Raw genomic sequence first — 11658 nt, 5'->3', positions numbered from 1 at the left:
AACTCTGGTCCGACTGGTTCCATTTTTGCAACTATGTATTTCGATATCTGCAATCCCAATTTCCTCCCACTGCTGAGTTGTTGTCTTGTTGTTGTATTTTTAACAAATAATTCTTGTTTGATTGGCGTTGGTCTGGAGCTGGGTCAAAGCTCAGAGTTATACTGTGGTCTTGAATTTCACAGTCATGTTTTTCAGGCCTGGAAAAGTCATAGAATTAGTAAATATATCATAAATTTTGGAAAAGTCGTGGACTGTTTTTTTTTTTTTTCATTTTCTCCATGCATCCCGTCTCTTCCTTCGTTTATGTTAACTAGCTGAAATTATGTTTTAACAGAGTTCAAGTCTGATATATTTGAAAAATGCAGGGCTAGTGGGGCAAGAAAGAAATCTGTAATTATAGATCCTTGAAAAATTTTGAAATTTTGTCAATGGAAATGTTTGGGAGCCCTGTAGTTCTTTTAGGTCTACTGCATACAACAAATATTTAGGAGAGTAAGTAGTAGGTGTGTAACGATTCATTGATCTGCATCAATATATTGATTAAATGAGCAAGGATCACGTGACATCGATGCACAGTGTAAACATCAATCCATATCATCCTGTTTTAGATGCCTCTTATTTTGAAATTCTTTGTCAGTCACACAGCGTCCTGCAGATGATGATGTCTTGGCGAGGAGCTGAGAGAAAAATGATGAGGATAATGCTGTTTACGCGAGTATAAAACATCAGTGTGGAAAATCTTGCTAACATTATATTAGCTGCTCTGTTTCAACAATGTTGGTTGAGAAAACGTGCATGTGAGACTGAAAGTCATTTGCGCCATTCTGTCAGGAGATGCAGGGACTTAAACCAATGGTGAGTAAGAGAAAGCATAAATAATAGTAAATTGGTTAAGTTATGAGTAGAGGAAAAGTCAGCTAACCGCTAAGCTAATTTCTACAATGTGAAATGCCATAGGTGTATGCTAATAACATTAGCATGTTGTGTATGTGACCTACAAAAGACAGTTGTTTTGTCTGTGATCCTTGACCATTATTATTGAGTTTTATACTTTAGTGAAAAGATCTTGTTGTTAATCCGCGTTTTGAGGATGTTTGGAGAAGTATGTCTTCAAGTCAGACAGCCTGACATTTTAGCAAAAAGATCAGGGTTTTAATTAAAATGAAAACATTTTTTCCAGAAAGCGTTTTTAAAACAGAATGGACCAGTTTTAATTATTTCCAATTATATACATCTTGTATTTATATTTTCTGGCTATAAGCAAAAACGGGTGTGGCAGCTTCTCCTGTAACCGACTATGTTAAATGAGCAGATTATATCAGCCCATATCAATCGCAGGCCCCTAAATCGAATTGAATCGAAATCGTTTTGCGGTAGACTTTGTGATATCGGCAAATATCGTGCCGTTGTCCAAAGTATCGAAAAAATATTGTATCGTAATGAAACCAGTGATTTACACCCCTAGTAAATAGGTCACAACAGCCGCTTTGTTTTATGTCCCTGAATAGTTTGAACTGGGTCAAAATAAACCAGGGTCAACCCAGCTCTCAGGTGACTCTTGTCCTTGACTTTCTTGTCTTGAGAGATGCTTTGATTTAGTTGCCAGCGCAGTTTGGACTGTGTGCAGAGACAGTTGGGCAGACCAGGCTAACTGTCATGTTGCATTAGCTCTTCCAGTGTTAGCTGACTCCAATTTAGCCTGAAGGAGAGGTGGTTACTTACCAGCAACCTCATTGTACAGAGAAAAGGACATGCATACACATGCAACATGTGCAGACAGAGATGCACACAGCAGTGCATGCTGACAAGCAACGTAACTGCCCCCCCTCCTTTTTTTTCACCATCATTTCCCTTTCATGTGCCTCTATTGCCTGTTCTCTTGTCCCTTTTATGCTCAACAACAATAAAACTAGCTGGTGGATATGCTAAACTAAAGTGCTCCTCGCCAGCAGAGAATGGCCACACCCTGCATAACCCATGTAACGTGACAATTAAGGAATTTGCTGCAGGCTAGCCACAAATACTTGGAGCCTGAGTCCGAGATACTTTTACGTCACTTGTGGTGTAATTTGTGGAGTGGGAGTCTGGCCCTCTGAAAACAGTTTTCAGCACGTTGGTTCCTCTTTGGTTTTTGCAGGTGCTGAGATAAATATTTGGAATTGTTGAAATACTTGTGTTTGTAGACGGGGGAAACCTTCTGAAACTGATATTTGCATAATTACACTGTGAGAGCAGAGATTACTGTTGCATGTTGTCACTGGTATGATGTCGATTTCTAAGTTTGCACTCCAAACAACTCTGAAAACAGATTGTGTGCTTTATGCAGAGCTTGTACAAGGTGCTTAAAGTACTTGAATTCCACACTCAGGAATATAAATAATACCTTGACAATCAGGCATTTTCAACTTTCAACTTCAAAATAGATGAGAGGAGAACAGAATGATACATTATTTTATAAAAGGTATTAGATAAATGTTTTACAGCTGTACTTGCATTATTTAAAGCCATATTAGCACCAATCGGTTCGTAAACACCAGTAAACACTTTCAGAACACTCAAAACGGAGCACCTTGAGGCGTTATCAGGCGTTTTGATCTGTTATTTGACAGTACATAAGCAGCAGTTAATAGTAAATTGATTTTAGGCCCAGGTACCGTGTCTTTGCTCCATTTACTAATTTGCACATTTTTCTTGCAACAGGTGGTTGTGGAGAAACAATTTCATTCTTAAATAAAACTGAGCGCTTGAAAAAGTACTTGAAAGTCCTTGAATCTGACTTGCCCTTGTCTGTATGAACCCTGTTATTAAGTATTGCCTTTTTATGATTACAATGTAAATAAATAATCTACAATTTAAAGGTAGTTTGCAAAATGCTACACCATAACTTGCTCTGACTACTTGTCTTTTTCACTTTGTAGAAGTACAGCTAACACTCGCTGTGTCGCACAACACGTAGGGTCTTCAAACGTCACAGAACACAAATATGCTGTGCAGGTTTAAAAGCTTAGAAAATGTAAACTTTTTGCATTTTCAGCTACTCTCCAATAAGTGGTACACACTGTGATTGCAAGCCTTTCTCTTATCTCCTTTTGGGCCTCAAATTGAGAAACATGAGCTTTTCAGTCCAGCGCACTGACACACTCTGTTCCCTAAGTCAAGAGAGAACAGCAGCAAGAATGCAGATGATATCACATCATCAGTATGAAACGACACAATACTGTATCCAGTTCAGTCTGATTTAGTTACCAAAAGAAGTGGGACATTTGCTTTGTGTTATGGCAACATTAGTGGAGAACATGTTTCCTCATACTTTCTGATGACCTTGGAATTAACCAGTTGATCAGCTCAGATTTACACTAACATTTAATCTACTAAATCTACTAAAGCTGAAAGCTTACCAACCTGCCCCTGTTGAAGCCTGGCACTCAGAACAGAAGAGACATTTTTGAATGCACTTGTTATACAACTGCAGTACATTGTGTGTAAATGCATATTAGCAATGTAAGTGTGGTACAATTTTAACAGGTTCTGAGTAGTGGAACTTGCTTGTTTTGTGGCCCTGTTGCGGGGTTTGATAACTGATAATTGTTTATTGTTTATTGGGCATTATTCCTACCAGTTGCAAAATGGGAATGCATGATTTCTGGAGGTTTTTTTGTACCCATTGACCCCATTTTGGGTTTTCATTTTTAGACTCTGCAGAATGTCAGTCATGGATGCACAGACATACCACATGTAAGTCACTGTCAGTGAACAGGCCATCAATTATCTATTGATTTATGGACCAATAGCAGACATAAAATGAGTAGTCTATGTCAAACAGTCTGCAGGGAAATCGTTTTATATTTTTAGAAATGTATTTTTGTAATCATTCACTGCATAAAAACTATTAAGCACAAGATTGTGGAGCGACCTCTAGTTCACCTTATAGAGTCTGCGCCCCATACAGGCTGAGGCCTCAGCAGCTGCCGGGGTTTGATTCCAACTCGTGACCCTTTGCTGTGTGTTATTGCACCTCTCTTTCCCACCTTTCCATTCTATCACAGCTGTCCAATCAATAAAGGCAAGAAATAAAACTAAAAACCAAATAAAATAATAATGATAATAATAATAATAATAATCTTAAAAACCCATAAGATTGTATTTTAAGTGTGGGGGGATTTAATGAGCACCAAGGTACAATGTTCATGTGAGCTGATGTTAAACCAATGCAAATGCATGGCAGACACATGTTCTAAAACCAACCAAGTATGCAAAAAAAAAAAAAAAACAGCAGACCTTTATTGTGGTATTCAGTCAGCAACTCGCCACTTCTCAAAATGGAAGCCACATGTTTTTATATATATATATATATATATATATATATATATATATATATATACACACACACACACACACACACATGCGTACATGTCCTTATCCATATCCTTTATATTTACTTGTAACATTCCTTTGCAGTTTTGTACTGTGCATATCTTTCCAATTACCATGCAATAATATATATTTCTATATTTAACTGAAAAAATGCTACACACCATGTGAGTATTATAGTAATCCTGTGCAACTATCAATCATGGACAAACACTATCTGCATAAGTCAAAGGTGTAAATTGTTTATATAGCTTTTCTACATATTCTTTTTAGTTTTACTTGATCTATTTTGTATTTTTAAAATATTTTCATCCTATTTAACACTCAATCACTTTTTCCCCTTTTTTTTTTTCTTTTTTTTCTCTTGTTTATTGACTGTTAAGCTGCTGTAATGTGTGAATATTCTCAGGGTGGGGTTAATGAAGTCTTATCTATCTGATCTTAAATAATAAACACAGGAAAAAAAAGAAAATATATAACTAATTCACCAAAACAGATAATTAATTAGGAATGAAAGACCCCACTGTGTTACTGGAGGTCATTTAAAAGCTGACAAATCCCTTGTAAACTGGTTCTTCTCTTTGCATCCTCTTGCACAGTACTATACACAGGTATTGCTGTCCTGTCTGCTTTCTGTATTGTTTTTTCCTGTGGCCGGTTTTCTCCGTATCCCTCTGTAGAGGTGAAAGAATTACAGCGGAGTCATTCATGTATCTGCAGTGGGAAATTAAAGTATATCTGTTAACAATCAATTTAATTGTGTCTTGTTGCAATGCAAGTTATCAGCTATGAAAGCTCAGTTTGTCCCCATCTCTTGACTGTGTTCCCCAGAAAGTTAAACTCATTACATCCACACAGTATTTGTGGACGTGTGTGCTCAGTTCAGTTTGTGTGACTTGGCACATTTCTATTTAAACTGCCAGCTTAATTTATTCCCCATGTGCTGAGCTCTAATTTTAAACAAGGTGCTAAATATACAGACAGTTTCCAAGCCAAAAGCAGAGATAGCTGCGTCATTGTGTCTGTCACAGCAGAGTCGACCCCTGGAGAAGTCACAGCGAGGAACGTTTCAGGCTGAAAAACCTTGTTGGTGCTGCCATCTGCTGGCTGCTGCAGCAGCACAGGAGGAGGTCTCCATGGCGACATCAGATGACATGGTTGTATAATTTGGATGAGCAAGTAGGTTGAGTGATTTTGATAAAGGCATCGTTGTGAAACCAGGTCACAGGGAGGCAGACAGTGTTTAAAGGGTTACGGATGTAAAGCTGCGCTGAATAATGATGTGATCAGAACACTGCGGTGGGTTCATGTCCTCTCGTTGCTAAAAGACTGTGTTTGCTTTACCTTTTGTTACCAAAGCCACATTATAACTTTGGAAGCAAAATGTATTTTCCTGTTTTTTAACCCTTTTTATTGGGTTTTACAGGATTACACAACATTTCTAGCAAAGACAAATACAGTCATATTTTATAGCGTTCCATCAGGGAACAAGGACATATGTTTTTATATGGAAATCGGAACTGGCCCTTCTAGACTCGGCGCAGTAGCACACATACATAATGGGGATGATCAATAGTTCATTAGTATAAAACAAATAAAACACACATAGCCACACCCTCTCTCTCAACAAATACTTAACTAGGAAATGGGATTTTCTGGCTATAAGCAAAAACGGGGGTGGCAGCTTCTCCTGTAACCGCCTGTGTTAAATGAGCAGATTATATCGGCCCATATCAATCGCAGGCCCCTAAATCGAATTGAATCGAAATCGTTTCGCGGTAGACTTTGTGATATCGGCAAATATCGTGCTGTTGTCCAAAGTATCGATAAAATATTATAATAATATCTGAAAACTTATTATTCTTGATATATGTGAGGAAAAAGCCCCAGACCTTAACAAATACATGGAACCTCCTCAGAGAGACAGTTCACTGCAAGAAGGAATGTGACATCCTAAATCCAATGAGTGTGAGACAGAGGTAGAGAGGACTTGAGATAGTGATAATATTCTTTTATACAAGATTTTCTTCAACAGGGATAAAGAGAAAGAGCAAAATGTATTTTCAGACCCAGACTTTTTCCTGAGTTGAAGGTCCATTGTGAAGGATTTAGGGTGATATATTTGCAGATGTGGAATAAACTGTAATGAGTTTTGTTTATAATCACTTGAAAATTGGAATTGTTACGTATTTATTACCTCAGAATGAGCTATTTTCTATTATGTATGTTTAATATGCTGCTGGTTACTTAAATTTCCCTCGGGATCAATAAAGTACCTATCTATCTATCTATCTATTTATATCTACACGTGGAACAGAGCCTCATCCACAGAGTCCGCAATGTTGCACTGCCATGCTTCTACAGCAGCCAAAAACAGACAAACCAAACACTGGCTCTAGATAGGGCCGTTCATGTTTTTGTGTTGGCCACCATAGTTAACAGCCTCTCCATGACGAGCCAAACAGCACTGGAAAAACAATCACTTGTAATGTGAAACTGCTTTATTTATTGTTTTAACCCATTTTCATCACTCGGCCTGTTTGTTTTGGAGACGAGGAGGCCTCTGCATATAATTAGGCTTCTGGTAAAAACCTATAAACAATGACCACTGAAGGAATTCTCACCAGGAGAAGTTTTTGCTGGTTGCAATCTGCAATCATCACCACTAGATACCGGTGAATCCCCCCAAAATCTTACACCCTGGACACTTCACTCTTCTTTTAATGAACACTTGCTGACATAATAAATGGCTAAATACAATTATTATAAGTGCCTTTTTTAAAATTATTATATTATTCTTATTCCAATAAATGTAATAGTATCTTTTGGACCCTAACATGTTACAATCTTACACTCCTTATAATACTGTAAATACCCTCAACTTAAATAATTAAATATAAATATTTAATTGATGCCAATTTTGGTCAAATAAATAGAACAGACTGTTATTTTGGTCACAAAGACAAGTTCAGTATCTTGTTTTTGGATAAGGATTGCAATTTAATTGTGAATTGAACACATCGAGATCCAGCTTATCCCTCACATTATCCACAAGATGGTGCCCCTGATCAGAGTAATTTTCTGTGGGCTCTCTCTGACTGTCTTGCCTGTGGGTTTTTTCAAAGATGCACTTTGAAAAATACTTTAATAGAAAAAAATAAAATATGAAAGAGAGAATATATCTAAAAGATATCCAAAATGATTGCCTGACCAAAACCCAAATATGAATAAGCAGGATGCAAACTACAGGAGAACTAAGGGAAGCCATTAGCTCCCCTAAAAACAGTATTTGTGACATTATAGGGGGTCTCTTTCATTGAAAATGTGCTGTTTTTGCTATGTAATGTTTCTGCATTTGTGTGTTTATAGGCTGTTTTGCTATTTGACCTATCCATGTCTTATTTGTACCGTAAACTATAGTACATAACTCTATAGACAGGGACATTTAAGTGGTGGTAAAAGTGGGACTGATAACTTTGAGCCCCAATGGGAGGAGGGCCCATGAAAAGCCTGGAATAAACACTTTTTTTTGTTTGTTTTGTTTTGCATTTTTAAATATTTCTATGTAATAGGTGCCATAACTTTTTAAAAGTGGCTGCATAAATCAGTTGAAAGGCTTAACTTGAAACCCATGGAAGCTCTCTGAGGCCCCTCTCAACCCTTAAAGGCGCAAAATGGTTTAGTCCACCCCTCTCTAAACACAGCAAAAGCCTAGTGAGTGACTGCTTATGCTGCTGAAGTATATCACGTTCCCAAAAAAAATTAATTCAATAGCTGTTTATTATGTATCAGGTGTGCTGAATACATGCTTGTAGTTATCAATGTTTCTTTGCAACAAGAAACACAATCAGCCCGCTCTTAGAGGCACATGTGACACCACCCCACACTAAAGAGGCAATAAAGCTGATCGTTCTCTAATATCAGTGGAGCTCTGAGCAGCTTAGAGTAACATTTCAGGCCTGGTTCAGCAGTCTTAGCTTGAAACCTAATGCAATGAAACATGATGGGACATGCCCTTGATCACCTCCACTGAACTGTGTCCTAGAAAATACTGCATTAGCAGTACAGCAGATGTATTGTAAATTTTTTACAGCCTCACATTTCATAAAAAATGTATTGTGCAAACAACTGTATGTAGTTAAAGAGTAAATATCCGCTGAATCGTAAAAGACAGCAAGGGTTTAAAAGGAACATGCAGCTCTATTTGTGCACCATTTATTCCAGTTTTTTCATGTGTAAGCAGCTGATCCCAACTCCATCTTGAAGATCAAAGGTCATTTTAAAGTTTTTTGTGCTGAGCTCTAAATCCAAGAACCAACAGGTCACACAGAACAAACAACAGGCATAATGTACACAGCAGATCAAACTTTTTTATTACCTCTTGGCACACCAGCATTGAAACCGGAGATACAGTAAATACAAAACTGAGAGTTGCATAACACACATAAAAAATACAGTAAAAGCTTCAAAAAGAGAGCAGGACAAGGCCTGGTGTTTACCTCTCTCCCTTGTCGGTCTGCAACACTATCTCTGGTGTTTTATTTAAGTTGTAAACACATGTAAACACGAGGGAGACAAGACCTCTTCTACTGTAATCACTGCCTACGTACAGTGTAACTGTTTTTGGACAGAGAAGCAGGGCCAACAATGCAACACCAAAACACTCTTATTCCTCACTTGCTGATCACCATCCAAACCAAGTAGAATTAGAGTGTCAGTGACCCAAACCTAAACATCTGTTTTGTATTGTTGTTGGCCTGCCGTTGGCTCAGTTTTCTCTCTGATCACATTTAGTTGTCTTGGCCCTGAAGAGACTCTGATAACGTAATGCTTTCATTAGAATATCTCTAAAGTGACTGCACAGAATCTCAGGCATTCCTGCTATTTATGTTGAAACGGACAAGTAAAAGCTTTGATCGCTCCATCTATCAGATCATATTTAGTAGTAAAGGGAAAAAAAGAATTCAGAAAGGAGGTGGCTCTTGCATGAGCAACAAATGTTCCTGTGATTAATTGTTTTGTTTCTCCCTCTTGACCCTTTAAACTGATTTCGTGTTGATTTTGGGGAGACTTATTCAGTGAGTTAGCTCTAATCATAAACTATAGAAGAACATTCAGTGGAGAAACTGGTCTTTAGATACAGTATTTAAAGCCCAAAGTTTGTCGACAATACAAAGAGTCTCTAAGACAACAATGCATTAAAGGAGTAATTTGGAAAATACACTTACTCACTGTCTTGCTGAGCATTTGAAGAGAAATTTATGTTTGTACAATAAATAGTAGGCCAGGAAACAATTAGATTTTTCGAAGCAGAAAGACTGAAAATATCCTTTTGTTTGTTTTAATCTGCAATCAAACCAAAGTAGAAAAACAAGACATTGTGGTTTTTCTTGGGGGGTTATGTACGAGACTATTTCTTGATTGGGAGCTGGAGCTTCGCTGATATTTGTTGTCATCATGAGGTTCTCAGGCAACAAGCAGAGACTCCAGGAATACTGCAACCACCCAAAAAATGACACATAACTCCCCCTTAAAGAACTCCCCTGAAAGAAATACTTGCATCCCTTCTCGGTGAACGAAGAAAACAAAACCTGAGAAAATTCTTGATGAATTGAAGTAAAAAGGCAATGGTGTTTCACAACAGCAAAACTACATCAAAACAGCGGTTTACAAACTTTCATACAACTTGTGCAGTATAAACAAAGTCTGGTTTCTGTAGTTGAATGCTCAGCACTCTCCTAAAAGACAGCCCTGTCCAACGGGGAATTAAAATAAAAGCAAATATTCTCTTCAAAGACAGACTCCAGTGGCAAAAACACCAAAGTCTCCCAATAACAAACAAATAGACGATCAAGGCAGCGTTGACCAGCAGCTTCTATATTCTGTGAGGTATAAGTACTGTATTTTTCAATGGAGTCTGGCTTAGAAGAGAGCAGAGATACATTTTTACTTTTAGTTCAGTTTTAAATACTAAGGTTTTAGCAGAAATGTATGTGTTTTGGAAGTTCTCAGCATATGACTGGATACTTGAGACTTGGAACTATACCTGTGACTTCCGTTCAAAAAGACTTTTTCTCCGTTTTTGGATTTTTTCTTCACTTGTGGCATGCAAAAAAGTTGAATTTCACAAATTTATCATAACACAGGGTGAGTTGTTGATATACAAATGGTCATATAAAATAGAATAGGCGTGTCTCCAAAGTTTGGAATGATTTCGTCGTAATTTATGTCGTAACGAGTGCCAACTGTGTGATAATGTTTGATGTGATGCTAAGTAGTAGCACATGGGACAGTCATAAAGTGAATAATTGAGTAAGTGAGTAATTTAAGTTGCAGAGCAATGTATTTTTTTTTTTTTAAGTTTTATACTGCAAGGTAACATTTGCTAACATTAGCCTCCTAAAGCTACTGGTCACACCAGAATAATAAGCTTGTAGCAGCAACCACACTGAATGTATTCACTGAGAAATTGTTTTATTGTTTATGAGTTCAGCTTTTCATTTATAAGACAAAAAACAATTGCTTCTTTGTAAAATTACATAGACAATGTTTTATATACCTGAACACACAGACATTTCTGTTGTTTATTTATTATGTAAATGCTTTATTAGCCTCTCAGTGCCTATTTTCACCTCATTTCCACCAAAGTTGTAGTACAGCAACCTCTGTGTATTTATGAGCTGACAGTAATATATCTTCTTCTAGCTGTCCCACTTCAACAAATACCTAACACAACGCAAGCCTCAATTCAGAGGACGTATGATTTAGTGTAATCAAAGTGATGGGAATGTCAAGCTCTTTCTTAATTAAATATCAATCATTTTAATTAAATCAGTCTCTGATCACTGAGGCAGACTATTGGCTCTGAATTGAATAAGCAAAGTGGAAAAGGGCAATTCACTCTTAATGGCTTAATTTGCTAGAGGCCAATGAAAGCTGGCGTTTATTGCGAGGGAAACACTGTCTACTTTTGGTCATAAATTATAAGGTTTAATGTCAACAATAGGAAAACAGGACAGGTTATATAAAACCCCTTTTCTGCATGCTTCCTCTGCTGTCAGGTATGCTCTTTTTCAGCATGTGCTAGCCAGATTTAGCTCCAGTTAATAAAGAACCACAGACCTGCTTTTCTTATGGGTAGAAGTTTACTGCTGGTTGTTTATGCACATTATTTCATTCTTATTTTGAAATTATCAGTACAGATTGCTTTACTTCTGCGCAAAATGCACAAACTGGGAATGTGAGCATATGCTATTTACTGTATATTGGGTAGACATGTTGGTGTGC

This window comes from Plectropomus leopardus, chromosome 5 (assembly GCF_008729295.1).
Source record: "Plectropomus leopardus isolate mb chromosome 5, YSFRI_Pleo_2.0, whole genome shotgun sequence".
NCBI lineage: Eukaryota > Metazoa > Chordata > Actinopteri > Perciformes > Serranidae > Plectropomus > Plectropomus leopardus.
Note: the sequence above shows the minus strand (reverse complement) of the source record.